The following is a 24,638-nucleotide window of genomic DNA, read 5'->3' on the forward strand; positions in this document are numbered from 1 at the left end:
TTATACAATGGTAACAAGTGTGCATCTGTACCTGTTGGGCATTGTGTACATATGAAAGAAAGCTATGAAAACCTAGAAATAGTGCTAAATAAAATAGGCTATTCTGCTCATGGTTGGATGATATGTGGCGATCTAAAAGTAACATGCATGCTCCTTGGTCAGCAATGTGGCTTTACCAAATTTCCATATTTCTTGTGTGAATGGGACTGTAGACCTAGGGATCAACACTGGTGCAGAAAAAACTGGCCTATGAGGGAGTCTTTAAAACCTGGTGAGAAGAACATTCTACGCAGAATCCCTGTAGATCCAGGAAACGTACTGCTACTACCTCTAAATATAAAGTTAGGCCTAATGAAACAGTTTGTAAAGGTTTTTCCTAAAGATGGACCATGCTTTAAGTATCTCTGCCAAAAGTTTCCACACCTTTTAGAAGCTAAACTAAAAGAAGGCGTCTTTGTCGGACCTGACATTAGAAAATTGATGTTTGATGTTAACTTTGAATCCACAATGACCTTAAATTAGAAAGAAGTATAGGTATCATTCAAGCAAGTCGTTACAAAGTTCTTAGGACATGAAAAAGACCCAGAATATGTTTCTATTATAGCTACAATGTTAAAGAAGTTTAAAACTTTAGGATGTTTAATGAGACTGAAAGTTCACTTTTTGAACAGTCACCTTGATTACTTCCCAGACAATATGGGAGATGTTAGTGAGGAGAAACGAGAGTGTTTTCACCAGGACATTAAAGTGATGGAAAAATGCTACCAAGGCCGCTGGAACACCAACATGATGGGGGAGTACTGTTGGCCACAGCATCAAGAAGTTCAGCAAGCGATTCATCATAGAAAAGGCTACATAAGAAGCTTCAAAGAAAAAAGAGAAAGAAAATACAAACCAATTCCAGCTGACAAGTTCAAAAATGGCTCTGAGCACTATGGGACTTAATATCTGTGGTCATCAGTCCCCTAGAACTGAGTGCTACTTAAACTTAACTAACCTAAAGACATCACACACAGCCATGCCCGAGGCAGGATTCGAACCTGCGACCGTAGTGGTCACTCGGTTCCAGACTGAAGCTCCTAGAACCACACAACCACACCGGTTGGCAGTTGACAAGTGAAACCTCTATTAACACATATCATTGTTTTAGTAGCTTGCTGTAAATGCAAACCATGCTCATGTTGTAACAAAGCGTTTCATTAATTTCCCCATTTACCATATAGCATAGGATTTTTACACTATATAATAAAAAGCATATTGCTCGAAAAGTATGGGTGATACAAGAAAACTAAGACTAGGTTTGGATTCAGCTCATAAAACTCTAGAAAGATCAGCTATCAAAGTAAAAAGAAGTTTTTAAAAAAAAAATTTCGTTGGCGTTTGTAATCGAGTTGAGTCTGTAACAGCTGATATCATTGCATTCTTTCCGCCTTTTAGGCACTGTGAAAAATACGGACGAGTTTGCGGATCTACTGGCATCCATCACTCCCATTAGGTGCATGTAGGGGTCTGTGAACTGCCTTAGGCTAGGCGCAAATTGAGACGCGTATAGCACGTGTGACGTGAAACGACACTACAGCGCGACACGCACGTGCCGCACGAGTCGCGCTGGTCCAGCGCATATTGCGACACGTACACCATACTTCGCACGCACCGACTGGCGACGCTCTGCGCTAACAGAACCGAAGCGCGCGCAACCTGTTATCTTTCTCAAACGATTTTACAGAAACTATTCACTGAAAATATATGATTTTTGCCTTACTTGTAGCGTTATATGTCAGCTTCGTGACGAAGTGCCCATCAACGCTCTAATGACCATTCTTATTGTGATGTACACATTTTAGTAAGACACTACGCAAAACTCAAAAAGTTTGCAACAAAAATTAGGGGTCGCTATGATTTTGCGTTTGGTACGTATTACACCATATGTTGCTGCGTATAAAATTTAGCTAACATGTTGAAATTTTGTTTAGATTTGGGAGGACGTCTCTATCTGCCTCCGATCTCGAGAAAATGGATCCCATGTAGCGCGCTCACTTCCGATCTCACGCCGGCGAGAATGAAATACTCACAACATGTCTCATATCTCCTAAACCGCTCGAGACATCGAAACGAAAGTTTGGCGAATGATAGCACACAAGGAGGAGAGTGTTTCGTCAATTCTTAAACACACGGAACTTTTTTATTTATGGCGATATATCGGTAGCTTATACTTCCCTTTTTATTTACTTCACTCCACTGACTAATTTTTAAGAGTTATCGACAGCAGGCGAAACAAGAGCTTCCTAGTATGAAAATAAACATGAAATTTCTTCTTTTATGTTACTGGAAACCAACACTATGAAGTTTTTCGTAAGCTATTGAGCTCTGTGATTGCCAATTACTTGTTTAATGAGGCAATCCGTTTCGGAATTCTGTCTCAATAGCTGCTGTGAGATGAGTTTTGCAAATTGTACTGTGGCAAAGGAAGTACAATTAAACTATTCACCAAGAGAAATATTCATATAGCGAAGGGAGACGAAAATTTAATAGTCATGGGTGACTGGAATTCGGCAGTAGGAAAAGGGAGAAAAGGAAACGTAGTAGGTGAATATGGATTGGGGGTAAGAAATGAAAGAGGAAGCCGCCTGGTAGAATTTTGCACAGAGCACAACTTAATCATAGCTAATACTTGGTTCAAGAAAAATAAAAGAAGGTTGCATACATGGAAGAAGCCAGGAGATACCGACAGGTTTCAGATAGATTATATGTGGTAAGACAGATTTAGGAACCAGGTTTTAAATTTTAAATCATTTCCAGGGGCAGATGTGGACTCTGACCACAATCTATTGGTTATGAACTGTAGATTAAAACTGAAGAAACTGCAAAAAGGTGGGAATTTAAGGGGATGGGACCTGGATAAACTGACTAAACCAGAGGTTGTGCAGAGTTTCAGAGAGAGCATAAGGGAACAATTGACTGGAATGGGGGAAAGAAATACAGTAGAAAAAGAATGGGTAGCTTTGAGGGATGAAGTAGTGAAGGCAGCAGAGGATCAAGTAGGTAAAAAGTCGAGGGCTAGTAGAAATCCTTGGGTAACAGAAGAAATATTGAATTTAATAGATGAAAGGAAAAAATATAAAAATGCAGTAAATGAAGCAGGAAAAAAGGAATACAAACGTCTCAAAAATGAGATCGACAGGAAGTGCAAAATGGCTAAGCAGGCATGGCTAGAGGACAAATGTAAGGATGTAGAGGCTTATCTCACTAGGGGTAAGATAGATACTGCCTACAGGAAAATTAAAGAGACCTTTGGAGAAAAGAGAGCCACTTGTATGAATATCAAGAGCTCAGATGGAAACCCAATTCTACGCAAAGGAGGGAAAGCAGAAAGGTGGAAGGGGTATACAGAGGGTCTATACAGGGGCAATGTTCTTGAAGACAATATTATGGAAATGGAAGAGGCTGTAGATGAAGATGAAATGGGATGTATAATACTGTGTGAAGAGTTTGACAGAGCACTGAAAGACCTGAGTCGAAACAAGGCCCCGGGAGTAGACAACATTCCATTAGAACTACTGACAGCCTTGCGAGAGCCAGTCATGACAAAACTATACCATCTGGTGAGCAAGATGTATAGGACAGGCGATATTTCCTCAAACTTCAAGAAGAATATAATAATTCCAATCCCAATGAAAGCATATGTTGCAGATGTGAAAATTACCGAACTATCAGTTTAATAAGTCACTGCTGCAAAATACTAACGCGAATTATTTACAGACGAATGGAAAAACTGGTAGAAGCCGACCTCGGGGAAGATCAGATTGGATTCCGTAGAAAGGTTGGAACACGTGAGGTAATACTGACCCTACGACTTATCTTAGAAGCTAAATTAAGTAAAGGCAAACCTACGTTTCTAGCATATGTGGACTTAGAGAAAGCTTTTGACAGTGTTGAATGGAATACTCTCTTTCAAATTCTGAAGGTGGCAGGAGTAAAATACAGGGAGCGAAAGGCTAATTACAATTTGTACAGAAACCAGATGGCAGTTATAGGAGTCGAGGGACATGAAAGGGAAGCAGTGGTTGGGAAGGGAGTGAGACAGGGTTGTAGCCTCTCCCCGATGTTATTCAATCTGTATATTGAGCAAGCAGTAAAGGAAACAAAAGAAAAATTCGGAGTAGGTATTAAAATCCATGGAGAAGAAATAAAAACTTTGAGGTTCGCCGATGACATTATAATTCTGTCAGAGACAGCAAAGGACCTGGAAGAGCAGTTGAACGGAATGGATAATGTCTTGAAAGGAAGATATAAGATGAACATCAACAAAAGCAAAACGAGGATAATGGAATGTAGTCGAATTAAGTCAGGTGATTCTGAGGGAATTAGATTAGAAAATGAGACACTGAATGTAGTAAAGGAGTTTTGCTGTTTGGGGAGCAAAATAACTGATGATGGTCAGTAGAGAGGATATAAAAGGTAGACTGGCAATGGCAAGGAAAGCATTTCTGAAGAAGAGAAATTTGTTAACATCGAGTATAGATTTAAGTGTCAGGGAGTCGTTTCTGAAAGTATTTGTATGGAGTGTAGCCATGTATGGAAGTGAAACATGGACAATAAATAGTCGGGACAAGAAGAGAATAGAAGCTTTCGAAATGTGGTGCCACAGAAGAATGCTGAAGATTAGATGGGTAGATCACATAAGTAATGAGGAAGTAATTAATAGAATTGGGGAGAGGAAAAGTTTGTGGCGCAAGTTGATTAGAAGTAGGGATCGGTTGGTAGGACATATTCTGATGCATCAGGGTATCACCAATTTAGTATTGGAGGGCAGCGTGGAGGGTAGAAATCGAAGAGGGAGACCAAGAGATGAATACACTAAGCAGATTCAGAAAGATGTAGGTTGCAGTAGGTACTGGGAGATTAAGAAGCTTGCACAGGATAGAGTAGCATGGAGAGCTGCATCAAACCAGTCTCAGGACTGAAGACCACAACAACAACAACAACTCAGAAACGGTGATGCTTCTTCGAATGGGAAAAGATTAACAACTCACACAAAAATAAACTGCCAATTCCGTTGGAATTTTGGTGAAATCCACGTAACCCATCGTATTTTTAACACTGAGCGACTGGAATGGAAACTTACCAAGGATTTTATTCCTTCTCTTGATCTGAGCAGTATTAAAATGACGACGAGCGTTCCTTCAGGCGGAATGATAGGCTTGCGAAACTGAGAATGTGTGATCGCGAATAAAATAGTTGTTATTGAGTAAAATAAACAACTGATCTGTCGCATAACACAATGGTCAGTGTATTGTCAGCAGCGGAGGGTAATGCGCGCGACAGGAATGCACAAGCTAGCCATTTGTGCCTTATGAGTTGGAGTTCGGAAAACATAGTCATCAAAGTAGATCGGCCTTTGTCAGCAGTACATCTCAACAAATTAAATATATCTAATCATAACACTCTTTTAGAATATTCCTACTTCCGTAATAATGCCGACCATTTTCTTCATTTGTGTTGCCTGTTGTATAATTAGTTTATAAATGCTGATAATTGGCATGCAACAATTGAAATGCTTTTTCTCATCATGGCGAACCAATTAAAACATTGTTATTAGTGACTGCTTTTCGACTGTTTCTAGCTTGCAGTGGAAATGTGATGTTCACATGCATGTACGAGGAACAGTGTGTCGTATTACATTATTACATCCATATCAGAGTAATCACAGTGAGACTTCTATACTTCAGAGCTTGGACGCTTTTTACCAGGAGCACAATGGGATCACAACTGTGAAGATTGCCCCTTTCTAAATTTTTGTAACAGATCGTGCAGATACGCCAGCATACTAGGCAGCGAGGAGATAACCTTGTTTTACTTTCCTACCTTGATTCTTAATCACATGATTTTATAATATTCCTTGCTTCCTTATTCACTACCCTCTGTCCCTTCTTGCGATCTGAAAACATTGCGGAGGCATATGATACAATTCCAGCGGCCAATGGCTCATCAGTTACTGAAGCATGCATTTTTCTTGACAGAAGAAAAACAAACCAAACCTATACAGATATAAATAACAGAAAAGTATAATGTACTAACGAAGAAAGATGGAGCGTTTAAATGACGAAAAACGAAACACTACCCAAAGGCAATGAAATTTAGTACTCAGTAAGGTAAAATTTATCGTATGGGCAATATTACCACTGCTCATTTGCACCGTTCCGATGTAAGCATATGGCCGGGCTACTTTTCCGCTCCCCGCCTCAAATTTCCCACGGTGCTAGCAAGGCACGGGCGACGCGCGGCGCGAGAAACTGTGCCTCAACCACAACGCCGCGCGACCTAGCGCAGGCGCGTGTCGCGTCCCAGTCGCGTCGCAATTTGCGCGGACGCATTTGAACCTGTGATGTTACAAAAACGCGTGCTGCGCTGTGTCGCGCCACACGCCCTATACGCGTCGCAATTTGCGCCTAGCCTTACTGTGTCAGCAAAACGAATGAGGTACGAACACCACTTTCTGCGACGCTGGTTGTTCTTTCCTCGAACCCCATTGTTATCGGCATACTTCTTCAGCCTAGCGTTTAGTCGAGCTAGTTCGTTCATCATGTCTTCTATAGATGGCTCTGCCTGTGGGCCTTGTGTCTGTGTTGCCGCAAAGTGCGCGCCAGGACTCTCTACTGTAGCTGTAGTCTCAAAGCGTAGACTGGGCACTCCTGCCATAACCTCATTCACAGCGACACAGGTTATATTATCCATGCATTTAGTTGCGAGCACATCCATTTGTGGATCAATTTGTCAAGAGAGAGATCTGTAAAAACACAAAGAAAAGCACATGTGTTTTGTTTTGTGGTGGTCTTTGAAGCCGGAAAATTTTTGAAGACTGTTCTGGTGGCAGTTCGTTACTCACCATGGTGCGTAACATGTGAAGCACTTGGAAAGTGGAATCATTGGCACACGTTTCACTCTCGACAATCTTTTGTAATCTCGATTCTGGCAGTAGCACAAAACGCTGGAGTACAGCTTCTTTAAACACAGCATAAGATTTTGGATGTAAAACATCATCCAATTGTTTGATCACATTTAACTCCAACTGTGACATAATATATGTAAGCTGCTCATATCAGATATGAGTTCACGTAATAGAAAAATGGCCTCCACTTGTGTTAACCTAAATTGCACACTAGTAGGTCAGAAACAGGGAATTTTTGTGTTGTAATTTTGTTGCCGTTGTTTGAACCTGTGCTGATACTCAGGCCAGTTGTCTGCAGCATAGCTGACTGTGGGTCCTGAGACTCCATGGTTCAAATGGCTCTGAGCACTATGGGACTTAACATCTATGGTCATCAGTCCCCTAGAACTTAGAACTACTTAAACCTAACTAACCTAAGGACATCACACAACACCAGCCATCACGAGGCAGAGAAAATCCCTGACCCCGCCGGGAATCGAACCCGGGAACCCGGTCGTGGGAAGCGAGAACGCTACCGCACGATCACGAGATGCGGGCTGAGACTCCATCTTCGCAGGCATTGTTGTGTTGAGATCCATTGTGTTAGGTGCTCGATTGAATACAATGCTCTTTATTATTCAAGAGGAGCTCACTGCTTTAGGGAAACTCTTCTTCCATTTGTTACATTCACGACTATGATAGTAGTCAAAACTTTTTTGCATTTAATCACTACACACAGACTACTAATGCAAAGAAAACAATAGAAACACAGCACCGTAGTAGTTACCAAATAATATAAGAACATAAGTCATATTGTCCAATACAAAGACAGATCTCGTTTTTATATCACAGCTAACTTGTGACTCTTATACTTGCAGTTGCTTCATATCGATTGTCCATTTAGTTGGCCACAATGGAATCCATCACACATTATGTAGAGAACTACCAAAACAACTACAGAGAACGTCTGCAAGAATTGAGCTCAAAGAGGGTCCCATAATCCACACTACACTACCATTCCTAAAGATGTAGGACTGCTGGGTCGGCCAGTGAAAAGGTGACAAGACAGCTTCTTGACTAGGGATAGTACAGAACAGGCTAAGAGGTCAGACACTTGGAAGAAGAAAACATGTAGATTACTGTACAGGGTCAAAACCAATTGTGAGCACGATAATATATTACAATGCTGAGATATGTCGTGAATATTGTACCAACAGATGTTGCTAGATCGCGGGGCGACCGAGCTCTCCAGCAGAGTCCAGGATTTACGGAACTGTGGGAAACTGTTCGGAGACGTGCTCAAACGAAGTACTGCAATTGTGCTGAGGTAAACGATGTTAACTTAAGCCTGTGGCGTTGGTAGCAAGAATAACTATTGACACGTTTCAGTGCATGTGGAAACTCGGTTCAAAACTTTGTGAAGTCAGTTCTCTTGTGCATCAGAATGCCAATTGTATCAAAGCAACCAAATTGTTTTAAAAACAAGACTTAAGTTCTGAAATTTAAACATATCGTTAAAGATTACATAAATAAACTACATTGGTAGGGGATAATCCTAAAATTGTAATTAGTCGTAAGAGAGGGAACACTCTACTAGTAACTCTTTGGTAACAGACTTATCTTCCAGGTTATCATCTTTGTAGAGAGTTAGTTCCTCAGCTGGTTTTTGTTTACAATACATTAAACAATATACGTTTTAACCCTTGTAAGGCTAAGTAGGAAGGTGACCATCAATTTTAATTGTGCTGCAGTTTATTACTCGAATATGGCGCAAATGTGACCGACTAAAGTAAGTGCCAGTCTGTTGTCATTACAAAGTTTTCGAACTGATCTCATTTTTGTAAATCCGACCAGGCATTCTCCGTGCCTGGAGGGAGACTGTAATACCTAGAGCATCTGTGTTAGTTAATCTTTTGTTTCTAGTTCTCAGGAAAGGAGAAAAATCACGAACCCGGAAAATTATTCTTAGTCTTCGATTTTTATTTTCACGGAGTGCCCAATTTTGCATACCCGCCGAATAAGCACGACTTGTGTTATAGAATAAGGAGATATTAAAGAAATCCCCATTTTTTCCACTACTGCCTTACTACGACAAAAACAATACCTATCCTGAGTGTAAACTCCAATGTTAATCAAAGTAATAGTGCAAGTGCCATTAACAAACACTGAGTTTGATGTCGTGTCAACTCCTATTGCATTTCCCTGCTCACAAAGTGGGCTGTACTTTAATGCCTTAGACCCAAATCAGTATTGGTACCAACATACTTTTGTAGCCGAAGGTGAGTGACTGTGGTTTCCGGGCGAGCGGTAGCAACGAGATTGGCGACTGTTGTTCTGAGTTCGAAGTGCAGCTATTTTTTGTGGAACGTTCAGTGATTTGAGTTTGTAGCATAGTAAAGTTGCTGTCTGTCTGCAGTTGTGAGCTAACTGTTGCAACGCACACAGATGGGAACATTTCAGATATTCTATTGGCAGTTTGCGCTAGTGCATCTAGATCGCCGGTACACACTGTTCACATCAGGAAGTAGGCATGATAGCCAAATGCTTCGCAGAATGTCATTTCTTACTGCATTGCTTGCCAGTGCACATAATCGGCACAGCAGCTGCGATGGCGTGCGATTGCCCAACTCTTCGGTACGAAGTATTTTTTCCAGCCTTTTCGCCTCGGACTACGAAAATCTAGTGATTGGGGCGCTCTTAATCGCCGCATATCAGTCCATACTCGGGGGTGACGATAGAATATCCTGCACCTCCAGTGCCATATCTTCGCTAAGTGCTGCCACAACATAACTATATTTTGTATGGTCTGCGGTGACTTGTGCTAGGATAAATTGGCTTTTCAACTGCACAAACCATAGCATAGGATTTTTCTGCCAGAATGGCGGTGGTTTTACTGTGACATGGTTTATCATTGCACCAGCAGGTGCGTCTGCTAGTGGTGCAATAACTTGATCTACCATTGCAGTAGTACTGCGGGATCAGTAGGCTATAGATGCGCAGAACGGCTGCCCTGGAGTGCGGAAGATGCGTGAAGCGATTGAGTGATCAATCCCGTTGATTCAATTGTACTTTTTGCAACGTGGTATGGTACGGAGCGCAAACGTGTCCAATTGAGCGCCAGTGACTGTCGAACATCACGCTGGGGTCACCAACTGTTGCGGGTTAGCAAAGCTCTTTTTGTTACTTTAGGAATAACCTGTAGACTAACACAAAATGACATTCACGTGAAAGGGCGAACAAACAACAGAATAAATAATATAGCTGGAAAACAAACAATAAACATAGATCATAGGCTGTGTCAAGAGATGTTGTTGCATGGAATCTTTCACTTAGCATTAAATCTTATACATATACACTGTTATCTAGCTTTCGTACACTTCAGGAGCTTCACAATCTCAATAGCTTCCCTTATTTCCAATAGCTTCATTCACAGTTGCTTGAATAGAACACAGGTCTCCTGACACTAATGGTGTACTCATAGGCTGGGAGATATTTGGCTATTGGTAATATGTTGTGCTTGTACGTTTCAGTTTAATCAGTACAGACAGAACTGCCTTGATATCGAGCCTCATACACATCCAGGGTGTAGAATGTACCAATGATATCCCAACTGCTTTGTACCAGATTATGAATCCTGCACGCCTCTCTCCAATAGCAGGTGGTACATTTGTGGATACCCTGAAGCAAATGGCATTAAATTTGGCACTGTTCCATTTTTGTTGTTGGCTGAGATATGTGGGTGAGACATTTGTTATTTAGCTTCAGAAGGACGTGCTTCTGCACTCTGAATATAAAGAGTAAATTCAATATTTAAATGACATTTGCTATTTGGTGTAAATACAAAAATATACTACGAGAAGAAAGTCATGTTGCTTGTGTACTGCATGTAAACGTTGTCAGGGGATCAAATAATCAAGTTGGCCTGAGGCATAAACCAATGCTTCACAGAAGCTGCAGGACTGGGATTTACTCTGGTCCGCATAGAATGCTGTAGTCTAGATCCTTTATCGCTGTGGGTTTGTATGGGCTTTGGTATAAAAACAGTGCAGTGTCATCTATGCTGATAAAACTGGGAAATCTATAAGCTCACCCATAACAAGCACAATGATGTGATGCACAACCAGAGTAGAATAACAAATCAGAAATAGATAAGATGAGGACTGTGAGCAAATTGTGAAGTTTCACAAGCATTTGTTCTTGCCAAACAATCAATAAGTTGAGGTATTAAAGCAATTGTGCTCCATGAAGAGACAGGACTGTTATTAGCTATTAATGTCCATTCTGCTTGTGATCCCAGTCCAGCAGGCTGTCTGTATCTGTTCATCTAGCAGTAGATCCATACAATGTGGGTGTAATGATATAAAAAAATTACTACAATCCTATTACTCTCCTGAATCAATGAATTTGTTCAGGAGAACAGTGCCACAATTTTATTTTAAAGTATGGCACAGCGCTACAGCTAAAGAGGAGGTATTGAAGTTAACACTGGCCACAAATACCCCCACCTTTATACTCTTCCATCATCTGCATGATATCAAGAACATATTTGTATGGTATGAGAATTCTCTTAAGCATCCCTCAATGTCCAGTTGATCGTACCTTTGAGAAGGAACCATCGTACATTCTACATATGCAACCTCTCTAATTGTTGATACTGCACATTTCAGTGACAACATGATTACGACATGTATGCTGTCCAGTCACATTAATGTAACCTCCTTTCAAAAGCCTGAATAACTACCTTTTGCAGTGCGGAGTGCTGCAGGATGTGCAGGAAGAGAGTCTGTGAGGTTCTGAATGTTACCAACTGGTATGTGGAGCTCTGCTGATTCCAGTGCCATGGCCAGCTGCAGTAGGTTTCTCGGTTGAAGGTCCATGGCTTGAACAGCCCAATTGAGGTTGTCCTGTGGATCCTTGATTGGGTTAAATCCAGGGAGCTCGGTGGCGAGAATACGATAAACTCATCTAGTGCTGTTTGAACCATGCATGTACACTGCATGCTGTGTTACACATTGCATTGTCTTGCTGGTAGATGCCATATTTTATGCCGAAAGGGAAAATCAAACTGCGTTTAGGGATGTAAATGGTTCCCAAAGATAGATGCATACTTGTGTTGCTCCATTGTGCCTTCCAGAATGATGAGATTACCTAGGGAATGCCCTCCCTCCTGGACCCTTCCAGCAATTTTTGCCGAGTGTTTGCTGTCAGACACTTCATGTCATTGGTGCCAATAGCCATCTGTCTGATGGAGCATAAAACGTGGTTCATCTGAAAAGGCTACCTGTCGCCATGCAGTGGATGTCCAGTTGCAGTACTGGCTTGCAAATTCAAGGCTTCGTCACCAATGAACAACATTCAGTATTGGTGCAGGAAGCAGGCACTTGCTGCATAGGCCCATATGCAGCAATGTTCACTGAGCAGTCACTGAAGAGACACTGTTGGTGGCCCCTTGTTTCATCTCGATGTTCAGCTGCTCAACAGTTGCACGTCATTTCTCCCATATACAGCTCATCAGCCATTGTTCTCCCCTGTCACCTGTGACCCATGTTCCACCAGAGCTACCTCAACGCATGGTTTGGTTAACAGGATTTTGCCATCCAGAGTGTACTTTAATATTTAGGCACACAAACAGTTTACAAACGGAGGAAATGCTTCCACCCTTTGCCTGAAAACTAATGATTGTGCCCTTTTGGATGTCAGATAAATCACTCCGTTACTGCATTATGACGATGATTGCACTGTTTTCCTCCCTCAACATGCTTTTTATATACCCTCCACTGCCAGTGTTGCCATTTCCCATCTGTGCGTGGTTATTGTACATTGACGTTGGACATAGACAGTGGTCACATTATTGTGACTGGATAGTGTATAATCAAAGGGAGGACCATCTGTGTAAAGTTTTATGTTGTGGACTTTGTTAACATTTTTATTGACACTATGCCTCTTAGTGAGAATGAATACTCAATGGTTAATTGTTTTTACTATAGGTAATAAATCATTATTGAACATACTTGTTCATTGCTCTTGAGGAAATACGGAAGCGTCCGATCCCGCCCGTCTGCTTTGACCCATGACGTCACAAATATGGCGGAAACAAAAACAAACACACACACTTTCCACAAGAAGCCTAATGACACTAACGGGACAAGCGCGGGAAATGGGGTGTTTTGGGTGGGGGGCAAACTAAATATAAACAAATTTAGACGCCTTGCGTAGCTACAACGTGTAAGTGAAGACAGCCATGCATGAATACCTCCCCAGGGGTCGTAACCCCTTCAACCCATAGAAGATGAAGATGCTTCAGTAGCTGATTAGTGTTTTTTGTCTTTAAAAAAAAAAAAATCTCACGGGATAGAACGAACAGATCAGAAAGATAAATATAATAAACTAAAACAGAAATTGGAGGAAACAGATAATTAAAATAAGTAATAAGTGTTTCTAAATTAAAAAAAAAATCTCACGAGATAGAACGAACAGTTCAGAAAAGTAAATAAAATAAGATAAAACAGAACTGGAGACAGCCACACTCAAACCAAACTCCGCGCCGTCATGACGTCACACACGACAACACCCTTACGTCACGGGTCAAAGCCGACGCGTGGGATCGGACGCTTCTGTCGACCCGCTCTTGATACTGAAGAAACGACATAATAGCACCATCATGTCTGAAGTGATCCTGCACCTTGCACGTGGTGTTCACTGTCCATTTGACATTAAATTAGATGCCCCAGGGGGCTCAACACCCTTTGGTGAGCTCATGCTTGGCTACCATGGCGCCCCAGCCTTTGCAGTATCCTTTCACTTACTGCATGTCTGCCCTCCTGATATTCTTTTCCCCTCCTTTGGGGAACACGTGTGAGATATTTTTGGGAATGTGTCATGAATTTTCAGTAGCCTGATATCAGAACAGTCCTTTCACTGTTTTTTCTTTATTTCTTTCTTCACTCTCCATCTTGTATCCTTCTTCTGTTTCGGTATTTGAGGTTCCTCTTTGTTTCTTCTTCCTCCCTGGGCACTCCTGAAGGCCAGCCCACGTGTCCGCTGCATAACAGGTGACTGGGTAATCATTATTGAACACACTTGTTCACTGCTCTTGATACTTTCCCATATTGACAGGTATGGTTCGCACATACCCCGTGGTACAGGCCAGGCGAAGGTAGAGGTGATTGCCTGAACTGTTACCTTCCCACATTGCCAGTTGGTCCTTCTGACAGGAGTGCAGGAGGTGTGAGCTGAAATGTAAACAGTCACTTAAAAGACAGTTCAGCCCACCTCTGAGAGGGGTACACCATCGGAGACGCTGGCAATCGTGGGGGAATTTCCAGCACTGAGCCAATCACCATCTCAGTCTACTTCTGCTAAATGTAAGTGGAATGAGGCTAAAGATTCCAAGACTCTCTCAGCTGCAACTTTGTTCCACATGGCATCATGTATTGGAGGAGGTCAGTCCTTTGCTACTGGTAATCCTCTTTATATTCAGAAAGGTATTGATGAAATTGCCGGCCCTGTGAAATACTGCCCTTCTTTACACAATGGCACTTTGCTTTTGGAGACTAATTGTAATTCTTAAGCCCAACAACAACCAGGGGCTTAGCTCCTCCACAGCAATCCTGTTTGCGTCATTGCCTATTGAAGACTGAATTCTTCACATAGGTTGACTACAAACGTCATCCCGGATGAGCAGCATGACTTCCCCATGAGATGGGGAAGATCAAAGTGGACTGGGAAGATATGCAATAGGTCAAAGCAGTCACAAGGGCACAATTTTATTTCCTGGAGGCAGAAAACGAGTGGATGTTGCTAGGTCACTAGGGCTATAGGGCACAGAGTCTGGAGGATCCTGCTCCATGAAATCTACAGAGGGGTCAGCATTCTCACTGGGTCAGCCTGCAGATTCCAGGGCAGAAAAATGGTTGGCTGTGCGCACTGGTGAAATGCAGGTCGGCCAGGTGAAGGTGTCGTGCAGTGACACAATTGAAGAGAATCTCCGAGTCAGTGAAGGAGAAGACCATTTGCTTTTGTTTGATTTCTTGGAGCCTTTACAGTTGGTAGATGAAGACTCAAATGTTTGTTGGCTGGAGGGATGTAAAAAGTCTTCACAGGAGTATTCCTACATCTACATCCATACTCCGCAAGCCACCTGACGGTGTGTGGCGGAGGGTACTTTGAGTACCTCTATCGGTTCTCCCTTCTATTCCAGTCTCGTATTGTTCGTGGAAAGAAGGATTGTCGGTATGCTTCTGTGTGGGCTCTAATCTCTCTGATTTTATCCTCATGGTCTCTTCACGAGATATACATAGGAGGGAGCAATATACTGCTTGACTCTTCGGTAAAGGTATGTTCTCGAAACTTCAACAAAAGCCCGTACTGAGCTACTGAGCGTCTATCCTGCAGAGTCTTCCACTGCAGTTTATCTATCATCTCCGTAATGCTTTCTAAATTACTAAATGATCCTGTAACGAATCGCGCTGCTCTCCATTGGACCGTCTCTCTCTCTTCTATCAACCCTATCTGGTACGGATCCCACACTGCTGAGCAGTATTCGAGCAGTGGGCGAACAAACATACTATAACCTACTTCCTTTGTTTTCGGATTGCATTTCCTTAGGATTCTTCCAATGACTCTCAGTCTGGCATCTGCTTTACCAACGATCAACTTTATATGATCATTCCATTTTAAATCACTCCTAATGCGTACTCCCAGATAATTTATGGAATTAACCGCTTCCAGTTGCTGACCTGCTATTTTGTAGCTAAATGATAAGGGATCTATTTTTCTATGTATTCGCAGCACATTACACTTGTCTACATTGAGATTCAATTGCCATTCCCTGCACCATGCGCCAATTCGCTGCAGATCCTCCTGCATTTCAGTACAATTTTCCATTGTTACAACTTCTTGATATACCACAGCATCATCCGCAAAAAGCCTCAGTGAACTTCCGATGTCATCCACAAGGTCATTTATGTATATTGTGAATAGCAACGGTCCTACGACACTCCCCTTCGGCACACCTGAAATCACTCTTACTTCGGAAGACTTCTCTCCATTGCGAATGACATGCTGCATTCTGTTATCTAGGAACTCTTCAATCCAATCACACAATTGGTCTGATAGTCCATATGCTCTTACTTTGTTCATTAAATGACTCTGGGGAACTGTATCGAACACCTTGCGGAAGTCAAGAAACACGGCATCTACCTGTGAACCCGTGTCTATGGCCCTCTGAGTCTCGTGGACGAATAGCGCGAGCTGGGTTTCACACGACTGTCTTTTTCGAAACCCATGCTGATTCCTACAGAGTAGATTTCTAGTCTCCAGAAAAGTCATTATACTCGAACATAATATGTGTTCCAAAATTCTACAACTGATCGACGTTAGAGATATAGGTCTATAGTTCTGCACATCTGTTCGACGTCCGTTCTTGAAAACGGGGATGACCTGTGCCCTTTTCCAATCCTTTGGAACGCTACGCTCTTCTAGAGACCTACGGTACACCGCTGCAAGATGGGGGGGCAAGTTCCTTCGCGTACTCTGTCTAAAATCGAACTGGTATCCCATCAGGTCCAGCAGCCTTTCCTCTTTTGAGCGATTTTAATAGTTTCTCTATCCCTCTGTCGTCTATTTCGATATCTACCATTTTGTCATCTGTGCGACAATCTAGAGAAGGAACTACAGTGCAGTCTTCCTCTGTGAAACAGCTTTGGAAAAAGAGATTTAGTATTTCGGCCTTTAGTCTGTCATCCTCTGTTTCAGTACCGTTTTGGTCACAGAGTGTCTGGACATTTTGTTTTGATCCACCTACCGCTTTGACATAAGACCAAAATTTCTTAGGATTTTCTGCCAAGTCAGTACATAGAACTTTACTTTCGAATTCATTGAACGCCTCTCGCATAGCCCTCCTCACACTACATTTTGCTTCGCGTAATTTTTGTTTGTCTGCAAGGCTTTGGCTATGTTTATGTTTGCTGTGAAGTTCCCTCTGCTTCCGCAGCAGTTTTCTAACTCGGGTGTTGTACCACAGTGGCTCTTTTCCATCTCTTACGATCTTGCTTGGCACATACTCATCTAATGCATATTGTACGATGGTTTTGAACTTTGTCCACTGATCCTCAACACTATCTGTACTTGAGACAAAACTTTTGTGTTGAGCCGTCAAGTACTCTGTAATCTGCTTTTTGTCACTTTTGCTAAACAGAAAAATCTTCCTACCTTTTTTAATATTTCTATTTACAGCTGAAATCATCGGCGCAGTAACTGCTTTATGATCGCTGATTCCCTGTTCTGCGTTAACTGTTTCAAATTCCTTGTGTCCTTTCCAGCCTGGTAGTTGTGTAGAAGGTGTTTTTGCTGTCAGAGGTGCAAATCTGGGGACTTGTTGCACAGCTGGAGAAGGAGACCATGATGCTACCATGACACTGGGTGATTTTACAACTGCAGTGCTGAATTTGAGGTCGCAAGTCTGCATGGCTGTGCAATTCGGGGAGCGAGGTGCAGCAAGAACTGTATTTTAAGTGAAATGCAAGGCTTTTGACTAGCCAACAACATGCGAGCAACAGCGTAAGGCACTTTTTCCTTCACCCGGATCTCCAGGACTGCCCGCTCATTCTTGGGATGAGGCTGCATGGTCACCATTGCAATTGAAACAGCGGGGAGAAGGGGGCGGGCAGTCACCCTCATGGCCAGGTTTTGACAGGACAATCACTTTATCTCTTTGTACCATCTACATTCCTTTGTCACTCAGTGTCACTAGTGCAGACGTCCTTCATCTTATTGGGCAACTCCCTCATCCCTTTTCACTGCTCAGTGACTTCAATGTGTACCATCCCCTTGGAGCTCTTCCAGAACCTGTCCGAGAGGTGCCCTCTTGGCTGACCTTCTCAATCAATTCAACCTCATCTGCCTTAACACTGGATCAGTCGTGTTACTTTCGTATTCCATTCGCTCTTATTCACTTTTGGACCACTCATTCTGCACTGCCCAGCTTGCCCATCATCTAGAGTGGTCCGTTTTCTCTGACTCGTACTCGATCGACCATTTCCTGTGTGCTGTCCGTTTGCTGACTCCTACCCCACCTACACATGTAAACCCAACTGGCAGCGCTCTATGCTCAACTGGAGGCTTTACTCCTCCCTGGCGACCTTCGACAAACAACATTTCCCCAGTTGTGATGTCCAGATAGAATACCTTATTTACACTAGGCAGTACAATTGTCTGACCAAGGGAGAAATCCAAACTTACCTCTTTGATCAGGGTGTCACTGCAGTCCATTGAGTCATGAAAAGGGTTGCTGCATCCTCAGTGCCTACATGCACCCTTTTTCTCATGTTTGATAGAATAGTGGTTCCATCAAAGATCAAAGCAGACTATGAAGTCATCAGGGTCCGACTGTACATTCCGAACCTAATGCACTGCTACCATTGTCAACATTACAACAACACTCAATTGTCCTGGCGAAACACGGCCATATATGTTACTTGGAGTAGGGATGCTCATGTGGGTGATTGTCTGCCTCCTTCTCCCCGCTGTATCAATTGCACTGGTGACCATGCAGCCTCATCCCAAGAATGTCCTGTGTATCTTGAGAAGCAGGCACTTCAGGAAATCCAGGTGAAGGGAAAAGTGCCTTACCCTATTGCTCACAAGTTGTTGACTAGTCAAAAGTCCTGCATTTTACGATCTGACACTTACAGTACTGTTGTTGCTACACCTCGCTCCGTGAGGGACATGGCCATGCAGACTTGCAACCTCAAATTCAGCGCTGCATTTATAAAATTACCCAGTGTCATGGTAGCATCCTCGTCTCGTTCTCCTCTAGCTGTGCAACAAGCCCCAAATTTTCACCTCTGGCAGCGAAATCACTTTCTACAAAATCAGCAGGCCGGAAAGAATATTCCTGCAAAAATTTTTTACATCCCTCCAGCCATCAAATATCTGATTCTTCATCTACCAACCGCAAAGGCTCCAATAAATCAAAGAAAAGGCAGATGGTCTGTCCTTCAGTGACTCAGAGATCCTCTTCAGTGGTGTCACCTCATGATACCCTCACCCGACTGACCTCAGTTTTGCCTGTATGCACTGCCAACCATTTTTCTGTCCTGGAATCTGCAGGCTGACCCAGCGAGAATGCCAATGCTCCCGTAGATCCCAAGGAGAAAGATCCTCCAGCCTCTGCACCCTGTAGCAATGAGTCTTCAAAGGCTGGCACTTGGCAGCTGCCAAAGTCACAACCCTTCAGTTTTTTCCTCCTCCTCTTTCTCCATCATGACTCTCCTCCATTGGAATGTTCATGACATTAGATCCAACGAGGAGGAATTACAGCTGCTCTTGGAGTTGCAGCATCCATTGGTTTTCAGGCTAAAGGGAAACAAAATTGTGCCCTCGGGACTGCTTTGACCTCTAGCATTTCTTTCCAGTCAGCTTTCCATTTCATGGGGGCGTCATGCTGCTTATCCGGGATGATGTTTGTAGTCCAAACCATTTCACTGAACACCTGGCTGCAAGCTGTTGCAGTCCGCATTTTCCTTCCTCACTTCACCTTTTCTCTTTGTACCATCCCCATTGCTCTGTCATTTGGTGTCACTAGGGCAGACTTCCTCCACTGACGTTAGTGCGCACGATCCCCTTTGGGGATCCTCCAGAACCGGTCCGAGAGGTGCTCTCTTGGCTGACCTTCTCAATCAACTCAAACTCATCTCCCTTAACACTGGAGCACCAATGTCTCTTTCAGACTCCACACACACTGACTCACATTTTTACCTCTTGTTCTGCACTGCCCAGTTTGCCCATCATGTCAAGTCTTCCATTCTCTGCAGCTCGTACTCGAGCAACCATTTCCCTTGTGCTGCCCATTTTCTGATTCCTACCCCACCGACGTGTAAACCCAAGTTGTGGTACCATACATCTTAATAGAGGTATCATTCACCACCCAGAGCTGTGGAAGAGATTCTGAAATTTGAGGCCTGGCAGCTGTTTTCAGGATATGCATATTTGAGGGTCGGAGTCAACGAGAAGATACTCGACTGTGTTTCCATCAAGAACATACAAACAGCCACTATGATTGGACCAATGAGTCAAATTGGTCAGGCCTGCACATATAAGGTTTATAACAACAAGAACAATCAAGTATTGACAAAATTATTTAATTGGATAGATAAAAAATCTACACACCAAGCAGCGGCAGAACACACACATAAAAGACGGTTGTAATTCCTTCTTCAGGCTGAAGGTTGAAGGGGAAGAAAGAGGGGTGAAGGAAAAGTCCTGGATACGTCCAGGAAAAGGGGTAGATTTCGGGAAAGTCACCCAGAACCGTGGGTCAGGGGAGACTTACCATACAGGATGAGAAGGAAAGACTGATTGGTGGGGACTGCATTGGATGAGATTTGAATACCTGAGAGCTTAAAAGGTAGAAGACTGGGTAGTACACAGACAGAGAGTACTGCTTAAACATCACGCGTGAGTTAGTAAGAGTGAAAGGCTAAGTACATTGTACATAACAGAGGTGGGAGGGGGTGGTGAAAAATAGGTGGGAAAAACAATGAAAGATATAGAAAACTAAGCAAAGAGTAGTTACAGTGAAGAAATGCTGAGACAGAAGAAGTTAACATAAATTAAGGCCAGGTGGATGGTGAGAACTAAGGACATGTTGTAGTGCTAGTTCTCACCTGCGAGTCCTGAGAAACTGGTGTCTGGGGGAAGAATCCAGATGGCGCATGTGGTGAAATAGGTGCAGAGGTCACGAATGTCATGTTATAGAACATGCTTTGCAGCAGGATACTGCAAGTTGCCAGTTACATTCTCTGCCTATTCCCATTCATCCTAACCTACCAATAAACAACAGTACTTACATTTTGACAGTTGCCATCCTTTCCATGTCAACCGTTCCCTCCCATACAGCCTTGGCATCTGAGGTAAATGTATTTGTTCTGATGCAGACTTTTTAGAGCAGTACACCACCATTCTCACCTCAGCCTTCACTGCATGTAACTACTCCACCAGCCTGGTTAAAAAGCAGATTTCCCGGGCTATCACATCCAGTCCTAGTTCTGCTGATCCCTCCAAAAAAACAGCTTCGGAGGACACCATTGGGACTCAGTATTACCCTGGCCTCAAATGTGTTAATCAGCTACTTCAACAGGGGCATGACTTCCTAAAATCATACCCTGAAATGAGATCCATTCTGTCTGAAATTTTGCTCACCACACCTAGAATAGCTTTCTGCCATGCTCCCCTCTCTGCAATATTCATGTTAGACACTATGCTCCTTCTGCACCCATCTCCCTACCCTATGGTTCTTACCCCTGTGACTGCCCCTGCTGCAAGACTTGCCCTATGCACCCTCCTACCACCATCTATAACAGCCCTGTAACTGACAAAACATATTCTATCAAAGGGAGAGCTACAAGTCATATACCAGCTGATACGTAAACACTGTTCGGCCTTCTACATTAACATGACTACTACCAAATTATCAATTAGGATGAATGGGCATAGGCAGAGGGTGTATACTGGGAACTCACAGTATCCTGTTGCAGAGCACACTCTACAACATGACATTTGTGACTTTGGCGCCTGTTGCACCACACGCACCATCTGGATTCTTCCTCCAGACACCAGTTTCTCAGAGCTCTGCAGGTGGGAACTAGCACTACAACATGTCCTTGGTTCTCACCACCAACCTGGCCTCAATTTACATTAATTTCTTCCATCTCAGCATTGCTTCACTGTAAGTACTCTTTGCTTCATTCCGGTTTAGTTTTCTACATCTTTCATTGTCTTTCCCACCTATTTTTCACTGCCCCCTCCTGCCTCGGTTACATACAATGCACTTAGCTTTTCACTCTTATTAACTCATACATGATGTTTAAGCTAGTAATCTCTGTATTACCCTGTCTTCCATCTTTAAGCTCTCAGGTTTTCAAATCTCGTCTGATGCAGTCCCCAACAATCAGTCTTCTCTTCTCATCTCATACAGTAAGTCTCCCCTGACCCGAGGTTCTGGGTGACTTTCCTGAAATCTACCCCTTTTCCTAGACCTCTCCAGTCCTTTTCCTTCACCCCTCTTCCTTCCTCTTCAACCCTTCTGCCGGGAGAAGTTGCCACTGGCATGAAAGTTTGCCAATTACAATCATCATTTATGTGTGTGTTCTGCCGCCACTTGGTGAATAGATTTTTTATCTATTTTATCTATTTTTTATCTATTAAATAAATATAAGGTTTCAGTGTACTTGCTTATTTGTGCAATCTGTGATTCCTACTGGAGGTCGCGATTGGTGTTCGGGTGCAAGTAAGATGTGGTGCATTTGTGGGTTGATGCTCTGAAACATGAATGAAACCAACACAAATGAGCACTCTGTGTTAGCTGTTGCTGGAACTCTGAGTTATATCAATAGCAGGCTGGCCTGACGTACGCAGCTGATTTTGTGAGACATCATGGGAGCTGAGTGACTCTGACCTCCATCATAAGAAACATGTTTCTCAGATGTGTTTGGTTTGTATTGGTTTCCAGTCAATGTGTCGCAGTGTAGTGTGGTTGCAAGTGTTGTATATCACTGGTGGTTTGTGGGTCATAATGGTCTCCATCTTGCGGTGCAAAAATTCAGTGTGCAGTCTTGAATTTATTGTGCGTGTTGCCCTCATTAGTAATCAAACAAACTTGGATTTGAGAGGCTGACTTGCTTACCTATGTTGCTCATAATGCACCGTCAGGCATAAGATTAGTGTCCACAACTCCCTTAGATGATGCCAGAACTCGGAAGGTGTAGTGCTACTTAATTTTTATGCATATATCACATGCACAATTTGCTGCTCCAGTGATTTGTGCAACTGCTGCAGTAGAGCCACCTGTACTGTTTCAAAATTGCAGGTGGTTGAGGGTGACAGTATGACGTAACTGGTGACAGCATCCAGTATCACACAGAAAAGCAGCATTTTTCACCTTGTTGCTGATAATGTATTTGGTAAACAGCACAGTTACTGCTCTAGGAAACCAAGTCTGCAGGTGATCAGGTTGAAATAATGGCAGTTTAGGTAATGCATGCCGTGGGATATGAATATCACTGAAACTGGTCCATAAGGCACCAAATAATATGATGTAGTAATGTCGTCATATGGAAACCCATTGATCGAGTGTGGAGATAAATCACAATTCTTCGTAGGTGGCCTGGCCTGCTGGGTTCCGCATGGGGGAAAAATGGGTTTGTCTTCTCTGATACTGGTAGAGAAGCACGATGGTAAGGGAATATTATGTGGTTAGGATGCTGCACTTTCACACAAAAATCTGATTTAGGTCCAGAAACACTTGTTTTTAATGGTATATTGTGATCTCCTTCCATTTTGAAATCAGTAAGGTCTGAGGGAGGCATCACATTATTTTATTGCAAGTGAGTGGGAGGCGAAATTTAGTGGTTCTCACTGTTGACTTCATAAATCAACTGAACAATATTTGGCTGGGGAAAAGGTCCCAGTGACCTTTGTGTAGGATTACTGGACATTGTTTGATGGGAATGCAGCATTGCACATATATGAAGTTTACAAGGTACTGTGCTTGTCACAAGTCAGTGGTGTACTCCATGTAGGTGAGCAGGTGCAATAACACTCGCATACTGTTAGAACAAAATTGATCCACTTTATTTGCATAAAATGAAAGACACCAAAATACAAGTACATGAAAGTCGGCTACCATCAACAGGCTGGTCAAAGAGCTACTAAGATAAAGACATTAAACACATGTTCTTTGGTCTCAATTCCAGTCCTTGTGGGTCATTGTCCCCACATATGCAATTCATGTAACTGTGCAGTATAACATTTATTTTACAAATGAGGCTTTTTATGTGGATTTATAGTCTGTGTTTGTTGTTAGGGTTACTTGGCTATGACGTTGTAACCAAGGTTATATAGGTTGTTATTCGGAAATGTGTCTATGATGACACTCATTCCTGTCATATTTCTGATTTTCCCTTATCCAGCTGAACTGGTTTCATTTCATGTTCTGTGACACTGATGTTCATTTAATAATAGTTTTAGGTGAATTGCAATTCTTATAATTGTTCTTCTTTAATTATGCAAATGACGTTTTATTTATGCATTTTATTTTCCTCGCTGCATGTAATATACATTTGATATTCCTGTTATTAGAATTATTCTGACTTTGTAAGCAATGTTACATGTATTATAATTTTGATATGCTGCTGTGATAACTTTCAGTCAATTCTTCTCACAATATGTGCTGTATAGTTCACATTCCTATCTTAGGTTTATTTTGCTCTGATGTAACCAATGTTACATGTAGTACATTTTGGAAATGTAGCATATAATTATCACAACTCCTTACACTTATGAATTATGTATAATGCATTACATAACTATACATGTGTAGTATTCTTGGTTGTATATTTCTTATATGTTAGACCAGCTGATTAGACTTCAGTTTGCATATGGATGTGTCGAAAGAATAAGCTGAGATTCATGTGTGGAATAATGCTGTTTTTCTGTGGTTGGATGTCAAATAGTTGATTAGTGTAACTGGACAGATAAAAAAATCTACTCATCAAGCGGTGGCAGGAAAACTCACGTATAAAAAAAGGTTTCACACATGCAAGCTTTCAGAGCCAATGGCTGCTTCTTCCCATAGAAGGGTTGAAGTGTAAGGAAGAACGGTGAAGGAAAAGGAGTGGAGAGTTTTAGGAAAATGGGTAGAGTTCAGAAA

The 24,638-nt window shown here is 42.5% G+C and overlaps 1 protein-coding gene across 1 annotated transcript in view; it reads left to right on the plus strand.

The window, feature by feature from the left end:
* The first annotated feature begins 8,569 nt into the window (after positions 1-8,569).
* LOC126242133 (28S ribosomal protein S31, mitochondrial) overlaps positions 8,570-24,638 on the plus strand; it is a 48,574-nt gene continuing 32,505 nt past the window's right edge. Inside the window, exon 1 of the mRNA XM_049948065.1 lies at positions 8,570-8,717. The gene's annotated coding sequence lies outside the window, so the exon portion shown is untranslated. The remainder of the gene's footprint in view (positions 8,718-24,638) is intronic.

Source organism: Schistocerca nitens, chromosome 1, assembly GCF_023898315.1.
Source record: "Schistocerca nitens isolate TAMUIC-IGC-003100 chromosome 1, iqSchNite1.1, whole genome shotgun sequence".
Lineage (NCBI taxonomy): Eukaryota > Metazoa > Arthropoda > Insecta > Orthoptera > Acrididae > Schistocerca > Schistocerca nitens.